This window comes from Orycteropus afer, unplaced genomic scaffold (genome assembly GCF_000298275.1).
Source record: "Orycteropus afer afer isolate SDZICR_OR568_19922 unplaced genomic scaffold, OryAfe1.0 scaffold00102, whole genome shotgun sequence".
In the NCBI taxonomy this organism is placed as follows: domain Eukaryota; kingdom Metazoa; phylum Chordata; class Mammalia; order Tubulidentata; family Orycteropodidae; genus Orycteropus; species Orycteropus afer.
In genome coordinates this window covers 7,400,777-7,420,008 of record NW_006921689.1, presented here as the reverse complement: position 1 = coordinate 7,420,008, position 19,232 = coordinate 7,400,777, and positions in this window count along the sequence as shown.

Below are 19,232 nucleotides of genomic sequence, written 5' to 3'. Positions count from 1 at the left end.
GGTCCGGGGAGTCCTTAGGGTTACTGGAAAGCAGAACCTCTTCCTAAGCTCCTGGAATCTGGTAGAGCGCTGTCTCTTTAGGTTGTCTCTAGCTGCTGATTATGTGTTGATTTGTTTTATCTTGGTTTTATGGTTTAATATTTTGAAAAGCTGAAGCTGATGCATTTTATTTTATTATTGATTCAGGTATGTTGGGTCGCTCTGCTGTTTTCTTGATGATTGTGAAATCACTGTGTGGAATGTGGATATGTGTTTCTGTTTGTTGTGAAGAGGGTATAGAGTTTCAAGCAGGAGGTTTTATGGTAATTGGCTGAATATGGTTTCTTCTATTGAATGAGTGAAGTTATTGGCGGAGAAGTTGGGAGCAGCAAAAGGAAAGCTTGGTGTTGCTAGGGTCAGTTTCTAGGGCTTTGCGTAAGCTGTTATTGATGATGTAGTTATTTACAAGACCACGGCTCAATCTCAGGAAAGATTCCTTTTGTTAGGGTGTCACCACATTCCACCAGGCTCAGGCACACTCAAACACCCTGCTTCCGAGGCTCTTCGGCACCAAAAAGCTGATCCAAGGCAAATTCCTGGGACCGCACTCAGCTGTGGCTTCCTCTCTCTCCCTGCCCCATCTGCCCCGGTGCTGTCGCAATCTCCCCAGACTGCTAATGGCTCAGGAGTTTGTCTGTGATACTGCCCACCTGCAGCGCCAAAGATGTGCACAATTTAAGCTGTGCTGGAGTCGGGGGAGTACCTGCTAGTAAACTGTGGTCCCGATATCAGTGACAAAGATAAGCACAATGTCTCCCAGGCTGACCCAAGCCCACTCAATGACCTGCTGAGAGGGGAGCGAGCTCACCCTCCTGGAGTATCAGTGAGCTCTCTGCTTGGGTTTCAGTGGTGCTGAGCATGCCCATTTGGACCCAACCAACCCGAGTTACCGATAAAATCAGGTGCTGGAGGCAGATCCTTAGGGCTGCTTGCTGGGATGTTGGTAGGTCACTCAACAGACTATTTTTTATACCTCTAGTCTTACTATTACCCTTTTCCTGCTCATTTAACTTATTTTATACCTACTCAGAACATCATGCTATCAGTCAATCTCTCTTCCCTGGAATTCACCTTCCTTTCGTAGCTCTCAAACTTTTTATATTGGTAAACTCTTATTGATCCTTCATGATCCAGCCAATATTATCTTCCCAATGTTAGAATGAGTTATATGTTACACTTTCATTTTCTAGAATTCAATGTTATAACTCTTCTCTAGGTTCTTACCATGAATGAATATATCAGAATATAATTAATATTTTGAATCAAGTAATTAGAAAGAGTGGGCTCCTTCGGTAGGCAATAGTTACCTCTTCTTACACTGAACCAAAAATCAAAAACTATTGGATGTTTTCACTTGATTATGTAGGGAAATCTTTCCTACCCATCATCCAATATTTCTCTATCCTGATCTCATAATACCTGGCCAGCCAGGTTAATGCTGTGCTAAATTCTAAGTATTAACTAGGCAATATTCCTCTATTTTACTGAGTTGTCCAAGAAATTTATAAAATAAATGGGACATCATTGTGAAAATGCCAATACTACACAAAGCAGTCTATACATTCAATACAATCCCAATCCAGATCCCACCAACATTCTTTAAGGGTATGGAAAAACCAATCACTAAAGGGAAGAGACCTCCAATAAGCAAAGCACTATTGAAGAAGAACAAAAAAGTAGGAGGTCTCACACTCCCGAATCTCAAACCTAGTATACAACCACAATAGTCAAAACTGCCTGGTATTGTTATAATAACAGACACATAGACCAATGGAAAAGAATTGAAAACCCAGAAATAGATCCATCGACCTATGGTCAACTGATTTTTGACAAAGGGCTGAAATCCATTACATGGGGAAGAGATGGTTATTTTAACCAATGGTGCTGGCAAAATGGTATATCCATTTGCAGAAAAACGAAACAAGATCCGTACCTCACACCATACACAAAACTAACTCCAGATGGATCAAAGACTTAAATGTGAAACCCAAAACTATAAAGTTCCACAAAGAAAAACTAGGGGTATATTTAGGGGCCCTAATTTATGACATAATTTGACTGTCAAGCATAACCCAAAATGCACAAATAGCAGATGATCAACTAGATGAATGGAACCTTCTAAAAATTAAATTTAATATGTGAAGACTTCCAAAATAATCAAACGGGAACCTAAAGATTGGGAAAAAATATTCAGCAATGACATATCTGAAAAGGGACTTATCTCTAAAATTTATAGAAAACTCTAATACCTTAACAACAAAAAGAGAAGCAATCCAATTAAAAAATGTGCAGAAGACATGAATAGACACTTCACCAAAGAGGATATCCAGGCGGCCAACAAACACTTGAAGAAATGTTCACAATCATTAGCCATTAGAGAAATGCCAATCAAAACAACAACAAGATACCTCTTCCCCTAGCACTGGTAGCAAAGTTCAACAACACAGAAAATAATAAATGTTGGCAAGGATGTGGAGAGATTGGGACACTCATACACTGCTGGTGGGACTATTCAACGATATAACCACTGTGGAAAGCAGTATGATGATTCCTTAAAGAGCTGGAATTAGAAATACCATTTGATCCAGCAATCCCATTACTAAGTATATACCCTAAAGAAGTGAGAGCCAGGACAAGAACAGATACATGCACACTCATGTTCCTAACAGCATATTTACAATAGCCAAAGATGGAAACAGCCTAGATGCCCATCAAGAGAAGAATGGACAACCAAACTATGGTACATACACACAATGGAATACTACGCAGCACTAAAGAATATTGTAGAATCTGCAAAACACTGCATAACATGGATGAACTTGCAGGACATTATGCTGAGTGAAATAAGTCAGCCAAGAAGACAAATATTGTATTAGTTCATTATTGTATTGTAAAAAGTCAAGGCAGGTTTATATATGGAAGAAAACTTTCTTTGATGGTTACCAGGAGTGGGAGAGAAAGAGAGGAAACACAGCAAAAATAAAAATTAAAAAAAAAAAAAAAAAGATAAAATAAATGGAACAAGTTATTCTTCCATTTTACTTTGTCACAGAACACATTTTTGCTTTCAGTGGTCATTAACAAACAAACAAATAAATAAATAAAAGCCATTGCCATCAAGTCAATTCCAGCTCATAGTGACTGTATGGTATTAAATCTGATATATAATAAAAAGTGCGAAAGCCAGCACATGTGTAAGGTGGAAACCTGATAGAGAAGAAAAACCCAAAATTTTCCACTATAGACAGTGATAAAAAAGTGCTAATACCACACCCTGTCAAAGGCAGAAAACTTATGAGACATGGAAAGACAAGGCAGTCCCACCAAGTTCTCATTCTCACAGTTTCCACTGTAATTACTATTAGATAAAACAGCAGCAATTGTAATATAATATATACCCACAATATGCCACAGTCACATTATATATTCTTTGATCTTCCCCATATACCACTCTAAAATAGATGTAATTGTTTCTATAAACAAAACATTGGCACTCAGAGAGCTTAACATACTGAAAGATATGCATCAGAAATATCTGGTTCAGGATTCACACGTAGGTTTCCAAGACTCCAAAACTCAAGTCTCAGCACCAAACTACATAAAACATCAAACGTATCAATTAAATTTACTGTTTTTTAGTTTATCTTCTTGAAAAAATATTTTAGATGGAAAATAGAGAAGTAGATTGAGTTTTTAAAATTTATGAAAAATGACATGAAATTTTTCTCTATCTCTATGGAAGATAATAAACAGAAAACAGCTTAAATCAGAACAATAATGGCACTGAAGAAAAATAAACAATTTTCTGATTTTAACAGTGAGACAGGACTACCAAGAGATATTCTGAATTACTTGCCCTTAGGGACAAATTAAATAGGATAAGCAGCCATCTGTTTGGACAGTTTGGGAGCTACCTTGCGTAGGATTAGAAGGTTGAACCATATGATCCCACGAATTGCTTCTGGTAATATGGTTCATGTCCAATGGTATTCATCTCTTTCATATCCAAAATGCTTTTTTCAAGAGAAATACAACCTGGGCAAAGATTTTGTTAGTGATCCATTTATATATACTGTCATGTTTATGAGGTAGGTTTTAACTAAAACATTATTTACGGATATTATCAGTGATGCTTGGTATTTAAAATCCTACTTGCGAAGAGTCAGAATTAGTTAGAAATAATTTATATGGAAATTTCTCAACAAAACAATCAAACCTTATTTGTCAGTCAGTAGGACCCCTGGTGGTACAGTCATTAAAGCACTAGCTGCTAACAAAAATTTTGGTATTTTGAACTCACCAGCCTCTCTGTAGGGAAAAAAAAAAAAAATGTGCAGTCTGCCTCCATAAAGATTGGTAGCTTTGTAAACCCTATGGGGCAGTTCTACTGTGTCCCACAGGTTCACTATGAGTTGGAATTGACTCAATGGCAGTTGATTTGGTTTGGGCTTAGTTATTTTAATAAAATATAGTTGGTCCCTTAAAGTAAATGCTGTTAGGAAAAAATAGCTTCTTATTCTTATAGTAACATTTCAGTACTTTCAGTTGTATATATTATTGTTGTTAGCTGCCACTCAGTTGATTTTGACTCATGGTGAGACCAAATGTCCAGAGTAGAACTGCTTCATAAGATTTTCAAGGCTGTGACCTTTTTGAAGCAGATCACCATGCCTGTTTCCCAAGTGCTTCTAGGTGGGTTCAAACTGCCGATCTTCTGGCTTGTAGTCCAGTGCTTAACCATTTGCACCAGCCAAGGACTTCTTAGTTTTAAATAAGATTCATATATCTTAAGTATATTACTAAAGAATCTACATTATGAGGAAACACTCTTAATGAAATATTGAAAATAAGTTGAAGGAGTTTAGGATTTTCAATTTGATACAAGGTTATATTCTGTATGACAGAAATTCTATGACAAATTCACAAAAGGTCAAAATAAAGAAATGGTACAAGACTCTGGTTAGAAAAAAAAAAAAAGACTGGTTGCAATCAAGTGCATGAACAAACTTCCTAGAAATAATACAACTAACAACAGTCAACAATCAATATTCATCAATGAAAAATAATAAAAGGTGGGATTTCATTCTTTGTTTTTTCCACATTTGCCATTTAATCAACCAAACCCACAGTCTAAAAATAAACAGAGTATGAGTGCTAAATTTCTTTAGGGAAAAATATCATTGGAAAACCAAAACCCACTGTCATTGCATTGATTCTAACTCATAGCAACGTTATAGGACTACGCCCAGGGTACCCGACGCTGTCAATCTTTAAGGAGGCAGATTGCCACTTCAAGCTGGTGAGTTCAAATCACCAACCTTTTGGTTATCACCCAAAGGTTTTAACCAGTGCATCAAGATTTTCTTTCATAGAAAATTAGATTAAAGCTACGCTATTAACATTGAGGGAGCTCTGGTAGCATAGTGCCTAAGGCATTTGACTGCTAACCAGAAGGCAGGTGGTTCAAACCCACCAGCCACTCCTCAGAAGGAAGATCGGGCAATCTACTTGTGTAGTGATACTGCCTCAGAAACCCAAGGAGGGGGTCGCTATGAGCTGGCCCGACTCAACAGCACATAACAACAACAACAACAAATTAACATTGAGGGCCTGTGGAGCCTTAAATCTTTGCTTGATATTTGAATTATGCTACATATTTAATCTTTTAAACATGCTAATTGTTCATATTATTATCTTCCTTTTAATTTGACTACATTAAATATAGGAAAAAAAAAAAAAACTTACTTGTCCATGCCCATCCAACTAGAAATGGGAAAAGACGGTGTTTTAATGCTGCCCCATGCATTTTCACAACGGAAGATAAAATTGAGGCTTGAAACATTCTCATCTTGATCTTCAGGGTGATAGGAGAGCCACAGTGAATGCTGAGAAAAATTCTACACTAAAACTAACATTCATAGAACACTAATACTGTTTTTTCACATTTCAAAATTATGACATATGCTATTGCATTTTTTATAATCAAAAGAAAAATCTAGATAGCATTTTAAATATTTTAGACTTATCAGGGAACTTACATTTCATCCTAAAGTAATGATAGATTAACAAGAAAAATGCTGTAGTATTTTAGCTGGTTAGCATATGGACTGCATTGCAAATTCTACAAAGTTGTTTATTTTGGAAAAAATAAATGAATGAACAAATAAATCTGTGCTATAAGAGAGAATCCAGCTCCACAATCTCTCCACCAAACCCTTAATAATTGCCTTATAGAAGGCAATTATTTTCAGAAGAAACAAGTCACCCAGATTAGATTCTTTTTTCTTTTTCTTTTTTTGGACAGAGTTAGCAGTCCCTTGGCAATGTTCCAAGCTGTTAACTTTGATTTCACATACTAAAAAGTGAAGTTCCAGTCATTTGGAAAGCATTTAATTGTAAAGTATTGGTTGGTTGGGTTGAATGTAGTTAACTTTTACCCTATTTTATTTTCTGTGGTAGTTAAATCAGTTGTCTAAAGAGATACCAAAAAAGCTAGCATTTCTGGGCATTTTGGAAAGTACTTACTGTATCTCATTTTTCACTGCTAGATTTCTAATGTATAAATTTTCCTTATTTTTCTGAAAAAAACTTTTTATTTTGATTTGGAGATTTGTTTTACATGCAACAGTTCATACACTGTTTGTTTTGTAACAATCCCCACAATGTAACTAACAGTTCTCACCCCACTTCCTGCCTGTGGTTACCTCTTCCTTGTGTTTTTCTTGCCTATGCATTTCTGCAGGAGCTCTGGTAGCATAGTGGCTAAGATACTTGACTGTTAACTAGAAGGCTGGAGGTTCAAACCCACCAGCCACTCCTCGGAAAGAAGATGGGGCAATCTACTTCCGTAGTGATACTGCCTCGAAAATCCAAGGAGGGGTCGCTATGAGTCGGGTCTGACTTGACGGCACATAACAACAACAACATGCATTTCTGCCTCCTTACCTTTCTCCCTGTGAAACTTCTGCATAAGCTTTCTTAAATTAGTTTTCATTGATTCCTCTACTTTATTTACCCAAAGTTAAATAGTGAATAGACTAGCCTCAAAGAAAAATAACTACATTGCTGGCAAATATCTAGCACAAGGGTAACTGAGGTAGTATTTGAGTATATGTGTGTGTGTGTATAGGTGTCAGTGTTTTAAGAAGGGGGGTTATCTTTTCTTTGAAAATATGCCACTGTAATATACTGAACTCTGAGGATTTGGGTTTTTGTAACAGTCATTTATGATTATGATTTTGAGAAGAATTTCAAAGACTTTCATTTTTTTTCTATAGTTTTCCAATAATACCTTGGATCTGTGTGATATGTCTCTTTTAGGTAACAGATCACCTTCTAAAATCTAATTTTATTTGACCAGTAATCACTATTCCAAGTTGGAGGCAAGGACAGGGAGTGATGGAGACACATATGCATGAAGCATTTTCTATTGTGTCTGAAACTGGCAGGTGTTTTGGCCTAGGTATTTTCTCAAAAGTTAACTTATTTCAGTCAATTAATTTTTTTTAATGTATTTTATTTTTAAAGAACAGTTTTAGGTCCACAGAAAAATTATGCAAGTAATACAATATGCCCATCTACCCCTTTTACATAGCTTTTCCTATTTTTAACATCTTATATTCCTGTGGTTAATTTGTTATGACTGATGAACCAATACTGATTAATTATTATTAATTAAAGTCTTAGTTTACATGAGGATTAATTCTTTGTATTGTAAAGTCTATGGGGTTATGAAATGTATAATGTGATGTGTCTACCATTACAGTATCATACAGAATAATTTCACAGCTTTAAAAAATGCCCTGCTCTCCACCTATTCATCTCTTCCTCCCTTCCCTAAACCCAGCCAATTGACTTTTTATCACATTGAACCCTTGCTTCTTCTTCATAAATATTAACATTTTAGGTACCCTGTAATAATGACTATTTTAAATGAAGTGTACACATATATAAGCATTTCCTTAATAAAATTATTATTTAATATTTATTTACCTAATTGTGTCACAACATTTTTGAAGTATAAAAATTTGAAGGAACTTTGAAAAATCCTAATAAAATATGAACATAGCATTCAAACATATGACCAAACTTTAATGAAATTCTTGAATTACAAGATAAACGGAGAGATTTAACAAAAAAGGGGGGGGGAGCAAGAAGACAATATTATTGTAGGAAAAGCAGATGTGAAAGCAATTTAGAAAAATAATTATGGTTTCCACTGTTTTGTAGTAGTACTATCACAGTTGCAACTTTACATTTTATATGTGAGATGATTTATTTAAAATTTTATTATAGCTCATTCTCTCCACTAGAATATAAGTTTCATTAATGCAGGGGCCATGTCAACTCTTACTCATTTCATCTCCTAAAGCAAGCTCTGTTGCTGGCACATAATAATTCCTTAATATGACATTTAAATGAACCATTGTGAATACTTCAGTGCTTGATATTTGGGGCAAGTATTAAGTACAGTAAAAAAGAAGCACCAAGTGCTTCCTTCATAGAAAGATTTCTCATGACTGAATTGCTTGGATTGGTATTATATTACAATAGCTTGTTCCAAAGTAATAAACAACAGAGAACAACAATCCAGCAAAGACATTCAAATCAATGAGCAGTGAATTGTATTATTGCTTGAAAATGCCTCATATAATTTTCAAGATCATGACTAAAAAATAAAATACATCAATATCTCATTAATAATGTCTGATTTATTGGAAAATAATATCTATTACAGAACAGATTTCTTTAATTCTCAGAATACTGTGTCATTATTATCATTTTATCAGTGACATTAAAACTCAGAGACCTAAAGTACTTTATTCAAACACTGCAAACAAGTAAGTGGCAGAAATATGATTTGAACTGTTGCTCTATGAATTCAAAGGTAGATCTACCAAATCATGTTGTCTCCTCATCAAATTAGAAAGAAATATAGAGGCTTTAAGGGGCTCTAGTGGTAGCGCAGTGCCTAAGGCACTTGACTGCTAACCAGAAGACTGGCGGTTCAAACCCACCAGCCACTCCTTGGAAGGAAGATGGGGCAATCTACTTCTATAGTGATGCTGCCTCGGAAACGCAAGGAGGGGTCGCTATGAGTCGGGTCCAACTCGACGGCACATAACAACAGTGATGCTGTGGTTAAAGCACTGGGATGCAAACGAAATATTTGGTGGTTCAAACCCAACAGCTGCCCAAAGGATAAAGATGAGGCAGTCTGCTTCCACAAAGATTTAACTCCTTGGAATCCCTATGGGGAAGTTCTACTCTGTCCTGGGGGTCACTGTGCGTCAGAATCAATTTGATGGCAGTGGGTTTGTTTTGGTTCTTGGTTTCACTGACTTCTGCAAGATCGCAGGCTATTATTGGACCCTGGCAGAAGCATCAGTGTCTGGCCCCAGTTTAGAGTTGTTTACAGTGTTGACTTGGGAGAAACACAAGGATCAAAAGAAAACAAAGAATGGCAATTAAATTCATATTCAGAATGTAAAAACTAATAGGAATGCTCCATTTATATACATAATAATCAGTCCTGATTTATGATACTCAAATATTTTTATTTTGTTCACTAGAACCATTTATGTATATCCTTCTTCTGCTATGACAAACAATTTCCAAAGGCCAGAAAAGAGGAAATCAACTTAGGAATTTCCAGCAAATTAGCTTCAGGTGTAAAGTCTACAAAAATGGCAGGTTTTTTTTTTTTTTCAGATAAAAAATAGTAGTTGATTTTTTTTTCTTTTTTACCAGTGTTCTGGTTACCTAGTGCCACTCTAACAGAAATAAACCACAAATGGGATGGCCTTAACAAACAGGAGTTTATTCTTACAATTTGGAGGATTTAAGTCCAATTTCAAAGTGCCAGGCTCTAGGGGCTGGGTGAAAGCCCCTCAGCCTTGGGGTCTAGCTCTGCCTGCTATTTCTGGCCTGCTAGAGCTAGAGGTGTTTCTTCACTCAGACAGCTGCTGGCTGCTGAGGTTGAGAAGCCCCAAGGTTGATAAGTAAAAAGGCACAGTCCTGATGTTACCAAACCACATGATAGGCCATTAACTTAAGTCCATTGTAAGTCCCAAGGTCGGCAGACCTTTTCCAGCCTTTGGGAATTGTTATGTTTGTGTGTCAACTTGGCTGAGCCTGGTTGAGTGGCTGGGCAGCTGGATGTAGTCATTCCCCATGATGAGACTGGCAATCAGCTCCATGGTGGGATCTACCACAAGCAGCTGAGTAGCTGCCTTTGGGATGCGATCTGCTTTCTGTATATAAGGAGAAGCCCTGGGAATGGTCTCTAGCTCATGGCATGCTTGGACCCTGCATGCAGCCATGTCATTGCTCAGCAGCCTGCTATGCTCTGGCGACAATGTTCAATGGCAGTTAGTATTACAACTCTACAAAGACAAAATTGCACATGGATAAAATACTTATTTTCTTCACTTGATGGTTTCTTATTAACACAAACATATGTAGGAATATTGATTATAATCTTAAGAAATGTTTTTCAAGGAGTCTTTGCGGCCCAGTAGTTAAGCTCTTGGATGCTCACTGAAAGGTTGGCAGTTTGAACTCACCAGCCACTACAATAGGAGAAAGATGTGACAGTCTTCTCCCAGGAGGATTACAACTTTGGAAACCCTATGGAAACTGTTTTGGTTAGCTAGTGCCACTCTGACACGAATATACCACAAATGGAATGGCTTTAGCAAACAGGAGTTTATTTTCTTACAATTTTGGAGGCTTTAAGTCTGAGTTCAAAGTGCCTGGCTCTAGGGGCTGGTGAAAGCCTCTCAGCCTTGAGCTTCAGCCATGCCTCCTGCTCTCAGCCCACTGAAGTGAGAGGCTTTTTCTTTACTCAGGCAGTTGCTGGCTTATGAGGCTGACAAGCCCAAGGTTGACAAATAAAAAGGCACAGTCCCAATATTACCAAATAACATGACAGGCCATTGATTCAAATCCATTGAAAGTCCCAAGATCGGCAGAGCATGGCAAGCTGCTCAACACAACTCAGCTACATGCAGGATTCAAGCGTACCATAACCTAGAGACCATTCCTAAAGCTGCCTTTTACATGCAGGCAGTGACCACATCTCTAAAGCGGCTACTCAGCTTCTTGTGGTAGATTCCACCATGGAGTTGACTGCCACTCTCATCATAGGGAATCACTACCACCAGCTGGCCAGCCACTCAACCAGGCCCAGCCAAGTTGACACACAACCTTAACTACCACAAAAACCATACTCTGTCCTTTAGGGTCATTATGAGTCTGAATCAACATGACGGCAACAGTTTATTGTTTTATTATTCCAAAGTAAAATACATACAACTACTTATATTTTCAAACTCTGCTAGCCATTTTTACTTTTTGTTCTAGAATATATTTAATTAACCTACACAGTCATCTCACAGTTTGCTTCATTTTTGTTTGTGTTTTTCTTCTCTTGGGCAAAGTCCCAAAAGTTAAATTTCACATCTTTCTGCTTAATATCATATAATCATTGAATGCAACTCATTGCTGTGGAGTCGATTCCAGTCTAACACGACAGAGGAAAACTGCCCCTTATGTTTTCCAAGGCTGTAAATCTTTATGGAAGCAGACTGCCTTATCTTTTTCTGGTGGAGCAGCTGGTGTGTTCAAACCCCAAAACATTTTGGTAAGCAGCCACACACTTTAAACATTGTGACACCAAACCTCCTTAATTACTGAATGCTTGCTATCTAATAAAACTTGCTAGCTATTTCTGAAGTTACATAGTCAAAGGTACAAACAATAACGTTGCACTTACCTATAGAATCTCATTTTCTAAAACTCCTGCCTCACACTTTAAGATGGTGAAGTACCCTGCTATTTAAGCAGGGAGTCTTGAGTGAACCATGTATTTCTTTAATACTCAGTATCTATCTCTGTTACACTATTCATCAAAGAGTTGCATTTTAAATCTTTTTTTTTTTGATAATTTTCACCACTAGACTTTGAACTACCAAAAGGAAAAATCTAGGTTCTAGCACCTTGGTAACACCAACCCTAAGCATATAATGGATACTCAAATGTTTTATTTATTTATTTTAGTTACAACAAAAATATGTTTCATTAACTCTACATAGAAGCATCTGACAGATGATAAATGCCTAAGGCACTTGACTACTAACCAGAAGGTTGGCAGTTCAAACCCACCAGCCACTCCTCAGAAGGAAGGTTGGGCACTCTACTTCCATAGTGATACCGCCTCGGAAACCCAAGGAGGGGTTGTTATGAGTTAGGTCCGACTTGACGGCACCTAACAACAACAACAACAATAACAACAACATAAGGTTTATAGAAGTTTTAGAAATAGAGGAGAGGATCAGAGAACCAATATTTCCAAATATTGAAATAAAATCCTAATATGTAAGTTCCTTAAATGGGCAGTCTTACTGTCTTTCCTGTAGCAGGATAATTAGACACATAAGACTTAATGAATTTTGTACAGTGGATATTACAGGTATTTGGAAACACAGTAATTGAATTGTTTGGTGTTAATTAATTAAAATGTCTTTTAGATTTGGGGTCTGTAAATAGTAATGGCCCCATAACATTCACTATAACAACCCTATTGAGCAACTGGTGGGTTTGAGCCGCCAGCCTTCTGGTTAGTTAGCAGTCATATGTCACCAGAGATCTTTAATCTAGTCAAAGTAATTGTTAAAAGCAGACAAGTGTCTTCTTCAAGTGTACAGTACTCTCACCACCCACCTGGGTGGCTTTTGTATAATTTACATTTATGACTTTCAGTTTCATTTGCATTTTATTGGCTTAATATCTTGGGAAATGATTATGGGAAACAATAGTTTAGAATTGACCTTTTCAGACTGATCTTCTTTTGACTGGTTAAGCTAGAAATGCTTCTAATTGAATTTGTAAGCAACAAAAATATGTGCACTAACAGCTGGTGACTTACATTTTATAATTATTTTCATTACAGTAGATAAATATTTAAGTAGTTAAGAAAAACATGATGGTAGAACAAAGTCACCTACAGCAACACAAAGCCCATATGTACATATGAAAACACACTCAAATTAATCACGCTTCTTTGTAAAAGAAACTCTTTGGAAATATTGGAAAATGAAATAGGAAGTGACAATGAACTCTGATGCTTCCTTCATATAATAGAGTAAAAATATAAAGGAAATACATTTTTCATATGAATACTGAAGAAGGGGTCAATCCAATTTTCAATTCTAAAATGAATATCACTGCGGAATTTAAATTCTGGACACATGAAACAATTACTACAATATTAGGTATTTTACATACATTTTCTCATTTAATAGTCACAAACTCTATCGTTAGTCCATTTTATGAATGAGAAATTGAAACAGAAAATTTAGGTAATTTCTCAAGTTCACATTGCCAATAAATAGTAGAGAGAAGTTTTGGCTTTTTGTTTGGAACCTTGAGTATCTGATTTCAGAGCCATATTTCGTAATCACACTAGAATATGGTAGACGTTGCATGAAAAAAAAAGAAAACAAAAAATTTTGCCTCCTTTCCCTTTGTTCTTTCTCTTCTCTATAGATACCTATAAGATTTCAAAAAGGAAAGTCTTTTGGGGAATAAGGCAATACTCCATAGAGAAGATGGTATAAAGCTCTGGACGTAAAAGGGAAGATGTGATTTCAAGGAAGAACATTCTAGTTGAGGAAGAGAATATGAAGCTGTGAATTCTGGACAAAGAACTACGTTTGATATGCTATTGAGAGATTGAGAAGATTGTATTTAGGACAGTTTATAGGGATATGTAGGAAATAAGCTGGAGAAGCAAGGCAGGACTGTTGTTGTTGTTGTTATGTGCCGTAGAGTCGGCCACGACTTATAGAAACCATCCTTGGGTTTTGAGGCGGTGTCACTATGGAAGTAGATTGCCCAACCTTCCTTCTGAGGAGTGGCTGGTGGGTTTGAACCACCAGCCATCTGATTAGCAGTCAAGTGCCTTAGGCACTACGCTACCAGAGCTCCTAAGGCAGGATTTGTGGATAGAATAACTTGAAAAGCATGGCAGAATACATTAGTTTTAACTTAAGAGAAGACAGATTTCTGAGATCATAATGACATATGGTAGGAGGTCTGCTGGTGGAGTGTCAAGGCATTTGACTGCTAGCCAGAAGGCTGGCAGTTCAAACCCACCAGCCACTCCTGGGAAGGAAGGTTGGTTAATCTACTTCCATAGTGATATCACCTTGGAAACCCAAAGAGGGGTCGCTATGAGTCGGATCCAACTCCACAGTAGTGAATTTGCTTTGGTTTTTTCAGTGGCATGTGGTTAGTATTAATGGAATACATTAATGGAAGTATTCAGATTTCAGCATGGCTAATCAACTCATATAAATCTCAGTTTACCTCATCTGTATTAGGGGAAAATAATATTTATTTCAAAGGATTCTTGTGATGTTTAAATTAAATAATATTTTTTAAAGTACATACCACATTGCCTGAAATACTGTAAGTGATTTACATATTTACATGAAAATTTTTTGAAGCATTATTTTCAGATTGAAGATTTTAATCCTTCCAGAATGGCTGGAAGTCATAGTATGAGGTCCGGGGTTAATTTTAATGTTTTCATAGAGAAAAACCAATGATGTTAGCACAGTTATTAAATAATGCATCTTTTCTCAACTGCTCTGCATCTTCCAATCTTTTAAGAATCAACTTTTCATATATGTAGGTCTGTTCCTTGGCCAAGGATCCTGATGGCACAATGATTAAGCTCTCATCTGCTCATCCAGCAGCCTTGCTGCAGGAGAAAGATGTGCCAGCCCTCTTCTATAAAATTTACAACCTTGGAAACTCTATGGGGCAGTTCCTTCCTGTTCTATAGGGTCACTATAAGTCAGAATCCACTTGATGACAGTAGGTTTGGTTTGGGTTGGGTTCTTTTGTCTCTTTCTTTATTCCTAAACCAGTAACAGAAGATGATTAAGCACTCAACTGCTAACTGAAAGGCTGGCAGTTCAAACCCATGCAGCACCTCCACAAGATAAAGACCTACTCCTGAAAAGACTACAGCCCAGAAAATCTTATGGAGGCAGCTCTATTCTATGATATTGGGTTGCTACAAGTCGAAAAATTGAGCCAGCAGCACCTAACAATAAGACAATGATATTTTTTAATAGTTATTGATGTTGTTGTTATGTGCCATGGAGTCGGACCCAACTCATAGCAACCCCTCCCTGGGTTTCCGAGGCCATATCACTATGGAAGTAGATTGCCCAACCTTCCTTCCAAGGAGTGTCTGGTGGGTTTGAACCACCAGCCTCTGGTTAGTAGTCAAGTGCCTTAGGCTCTACACTACCAGAGCTCCTATAAAAGTTATTATGATATTATAATAAATTTTGATATTTGAGAGATTTAATCTTTTAAGAGTGTCTTGGCTAGATATGAATTCACCAATCTTAAGTGTATAACTTGATAAACTATCTCCAATTTAATACCCTTGTGTTGGAACCAATAGTCAAATGAAGACCTAGAACATCAGCAACTCTTTGAAGTCCCCTCCCCCCTCCCCCATGGTCCATCTGGACAATAACATCCACCGTAGTGGAACCACCATTTTTACTTTAACAGTGTACACTAGTTTTGAGTCTTCTCCTGTTCTGATTCTGCTTCAGAACATAAAGTATTAAATTAGGTTGTGAATTCCCACCCATCCAAACCCACAACCCTACATACAAAATTAAAAAAATAAAAAAGGAAAGAACACACACATTCACCAAAAAAAAAAAAAAAATTAGACTGAGATTTTTTTTTTTCTTCTTCCAGCTCTTTCATGTGTTCCAACAAGTTGAAAACTGTAGGATTAGCAGGTATAGGTAGATCTTTTCAGTTTATCTGGCAGCTTCAAAACTTCCTTAACTTTCTAAATCTGTCTTAATAAATGTCACATTTATCATGTGACTAAAATATAAGATAAATTTTCCATGTGTCTAAGCTTTGGAAAATATTTATTTTCACATATATTTCTGTTAAAAATAACTTATTTAAGAAGTTTAGTTCCAATATATACATCTTTAATATGCACAACTTCTAAAGCATTTTTCTATAACATTATTTGATTTTATACTACTATTTGAAGTATCCTATCAAGTCACTATGGGAAATTCTATTTGAATACATTTAGGCAGTAAGGCTTGTTTCATTCCAAATTATAGCTAATTCTCAGTAAGATTTTCTAAAGGGTGAGATTAGGTTATGCACTAAAACTGGTGAACCAATATAATAGAGGTACTAAACTTCTGAGAGACCCTGCTCTGTAGCACAAATTCAAATCTAGAAGGTGGGAAAAAAAAATAATAGGATCTTTGTACTAATGTAATTGTGAGCTAGTGCACGTAAGGTACATGCATAGAAATGGCTAAGAATAGTGATTGATGTACTGTTGCTGTTGCTGTTATGTGCCATCGAGTAGGACCCGACTCATAGCGACCCCTCCTTGGGTTTCCGAGGCAGTATCACTATGGAAGTAGATTGCCCAACTTTCCTTCCGAGGAGTGGCTGGTGGGTTTGAACTGCCAGCCTTTTGGTTAGCAGTCAAATGCCTTAGGCACTATGCTACCAGTAAGTAATAATTTAAACATTTTATAATGAATTCAGCTTCTGACATTGAAAAAGGTAGAGTTATAAACCTTTTATATTTGCATTTGAAGAAAAAGAACAAATTAATAATCAAATATTTTAAAATTCTTCTATTTTATTTGTATATTTTTCTCTCTGCTTAAAAACATCCAACATTTTGGCTTGGCACAATACAATTCTCCTAGTTTACAAGCATATTCATTTTGTTTGTTTTGAGAAAATAATGCTTTTCACTAAATTTCAATGTAGCTGGAGAATTCCATACATTTCATTGCCCTTTCCCACTATGATCCTCCTGTTTTACCTGAAAATTCTTAATCAGTCTGTGTCTAAGTATTACTCCTCTATGAAGTTTTACTAGACTTCCACACAATATGGTTCTTTTTAAACTTTGTAAACCATGGCAATTTGTACATGCTTTTTGTATCAAACAAATATCACTGGTTAGCCATCTAACAGCTACACATTCACACACAACACCACACATACACATACTGCAGACACCATATACGCACACCACACATCATATACACAATATACATACCACGTGCACACACACTCATTCCTTTCCAATTGAGTCCACTTCCCATGAAAGAGTCTGATAATGTGAGATAATCATTCTTGTAACTGTCCTTTCTAAACGTGCTCAGTGTCACTTGAGACAGTCTGCCTGGAGGTTATAAAGAAGGTGTTGAGCCATTAGAAAATCAGACATTGAATTTGTGGCTGTCATTTCACAGCTCTGAAGGGAAAAGCTTAGAATGAAAGTCTGTGTGCTGTGAAAGGCAAACAGCTACAAGAAGGGACTTTCCTGGATACTCCATGACATGCGTGCTACAGAATTAATGCAACATGGAAATTGCTGTATTATTTGTTGCTATATTGGATGACAAACTGTAATTTAAGGCGGTTTAGATCCTATCCATTACTTGTTTCTGATACACTGCTCCCAGACAGAATATTCTAGTTTATTGCCACACACAATAGGCAAGGAACAACTCTTTGATGAATGACTGCAGCAGAGAATCACTTTCCATGTCATATCCACATGTTCCCTGACAAGTATATCCCTATCTATTCAGGAAATAGCTGGAAGGAAAATGAGGCCAAAAGGCACTTGTACTACACAGATTAAAACCATACTACACAATTTCTACACACCGGGAATTCCATTCTAAAGTATTGGAAAAATCATTAAACTAATTTATTGCAGTTTATACAGATTGTATAGCAGTTAAGATTTACATTGACTAAGTTTTATTTCAGCCTCCAGAATGAATACAATGCAATAAATGAGAGCTGAAATGCTGAATTCCCAGTTTAGAAGTGATTTCTTTCATTAATTGTTTTACTGTTCTCAATAATTCACTATAACAGAGCAGAAAGCCCATTGAATTATATGATTATAATTGGGTTGTTATTTCAACATGTTTTATGCCTCAGTATTTTTATGCCTTTAAAAAAGTCTGATACTATCTTTACATAAAACTATCCTTGGAAGGAATTTTGTATTGTCTCAGAAAGTAATATTGTACTAGAAGTATATATTATTTTTATAAATTTTAAGTTAGAATAAAATGAAAATGTTATTTTTTTGCCTATTTATACAGCAAATTTATTCATTAGAGATTTCTTTGACAATAATAAAAAAAAGCAAACAAAGCATGATTCAATTTTTGTAAAATGATAAAGGTATCACTTTATGACTAATTTAACTAGAAAAAATTATTTAAAATGTATAATAAATTATATATATATATATTTATATATATATATATTTATATAGTTTCAAAACTTTCTTCAGAGATCAGAAACTGTAGTGTTTAAAATCCATGAAAATATCATACATATTGAAAAAGGTCAGTCACAACTGGACAAATATTTTGTGATTTCACTTACACACATTATCTAGTAGAGTCACATGTATACAGACCTAAGTTTATGATTTGTTACCAAGGGGAGGTGGAGGGAGGGGGAAAGGAAAAATTGCTGCTTGGGGGACACTGAGCTTCAGGTAAGGGTGATGAAAAAAAATTGGAAACGGTCACGATGATGGTTGCACAACATCATGAACAAATGGATATCATTGAACTGAACATGTGAAGAATACTGAAATGGTATATATTTGGTTACATATATTTTAAACACATATGCAAAGCCTTCATCACATTCTGTACACTGGCCCCATCTAAAGGAGAATTCTCAGAAGTCCCATCTCATTATTTCTATAGAGAAGCAAAGCCAATTTTCCTACAAACTTGTTCATTAAAGGATACTTCTACAGCCATGCAGGAGACATGGGTATCTCTCCCTTGCAAAACGGATCCTGTACATTTTAAATTATGGACTTGTGTCCATTTTCAGTGGAAACAAACACAGGCATATAATTTCTTCCACACAGTTGAAAAAAGGCAAAGTTGTGCTTTTTTATCTCTAAGTAAATCTTGTTCCTATGTAATTAATTCCTAAATATTTCACAAACATTTATATTGGTTGCCATTCTTTCTTGGACTCTCTGCACATGATCCCTCATGTATTTTATTGTGACCTCAAACTGAACACAGTCTTTCTGATAAGTCATGGGAGTC